Source organism: Penaeus monodon, chromosome 28, assembly GCF_015228065.2.
Source record: "Penaeus monodon isolate SGIC_2016 chromosome 28, NSTDA_Pmon_1, whole genome shotgun sequence".
NCBI lineage: Eukaryota > Metazoa > Arthropoda > Malacostraca > Decapoda > Penaeidae > Penaeus > Penaeus monodon.
The window spans coordinates 33,090-34,508 of record NC_051413.1 but is presented as its reverse complement, the minus strand read 5'-3'; the positions used below and the strand labels follow the sequence as shown (position 1 = coordinate 34,508).

Sequence of the window (1,419 nt, the reverse complement as noted above, 5' to 3'; positions counted from 1 at the left end):
AGTTCCTTGAAAAAATAAAAAAAATGTGAGCTATATAGAAAGCGAGCATCTTTATGTATTTACAAAACCAAGGTGTAACCCTTGGACATGCAAATGTATAGACATGATGCTGCCCAGGTAAGGCCTATTTTTCAGCCATTTTTGTTGGCTTTGCTCCCACATTGTTGATAGCATTTTTGACCACTTTTGACATAAAGAACAACCTGTCAGTACCTCCTGTATATGAGGGAAACGAGTAAGAAAGAAAAGAGAAGAGGAAGAGGTTAAGTTGCACTGTTGGGGTAATTTGGCAATACTAATGGTGCATTGTCACAAAGGTATGATCCTCCAGGTATAGCAACATAAAGACACCAGGAAAGAAATAACATGAAATACATACACAGAACATTGAAGAGCATTATCTCAAGACATAAATTTTCACCTGCAAGTTGATCAGATTGACCTGGGGAGTATGCACAGATATTTATAATAAGAAAGAGAAATGATTAGATCTCCCCCCCCCCCTCCCCAGTGAAAGAGAAAGAGAAAAGATTGGAAGAAGGTGCTATTGTATGATTTTGCAAAAAATGTGCAAATGTGTTTGGTTTTGCAAAATATGTGCAAATGTGTTTTAGAAGTTTCAGCTTCTAGCTCCCTTTATTTTTTTTTCATTATTTTTATCCAATTATCAAGCCAAAGTCATTAGGGTCCTGTACCATATTTACAATATTTAGATTAGTAGTTTAGGAGTTATGGTATATGTTTACAATAAAATAACTGTTATACCCAGCAGGGATAGTTACCATGTTTAATAAACAAATATCTGATAGCATTTGCGTCTGAACAGTGGTTTTGAGAATTGGTCCTTTTAATATTCTTTATCTCTGAATATTTATACATGAGCATTGTATTTTTTTCTTCTCCTTCCTTTTCTTTTGTGGTACCAAATGATGCATGGTTGAGAGCCCAGCAGTTTGCATGCTCTGTGTTGTCCTGGATGAATCCTGCTTTAGAAATAGAATGTTAATATTATGTTACCCAAAAGTTTCTTTTCTGTTTTGCTACTTTTTCACTAGCCACTTGCAGGATGGAGGAAAGGTACATCACACAAAAGTAGGAACCACTCATATAGATAATGCCATTCATATATTTGAATGTGTGGGTGTGGGTGTAAAACTATAACAGGTGTTTAGGACTGTTTGTGAAGTGAAGGGAAATTGTTTTGCAACAATGTATAGGTATATAAAAGTGTGTATGCCTGTGAGTGAATTTTTGGTGATAGTGGAGTGCTAGTAGTAGGTGAGCAGATGATTCAGATGCCAGCTTTCTTGTAGACCTCCCGGTTACCAGTATTCTAAGGATTATGCAATTGATTGCATTAGAAAGAGCAGTAGGAAACTTAGCTTGCAAGTAAGCTGTTCTGTAACATCTTAATTGCAA

At 35.9% G+C, this 1,419-nt stretch overlaps 1 protein-coding gene across 1 annotated transcript in view; it reads left to right on the top strand.

Moving 5' to 3' along the window:
- LOC119591238 (M-phase phosphoprotein 8-like) overlaps nt 1–1,419 on the top strand; it is a gene marked incomplete at its 5' end in the record, with an annotated part of 9,263 nt that overhangs the window by 6,228 nt on the left and 1,616 nt on the right.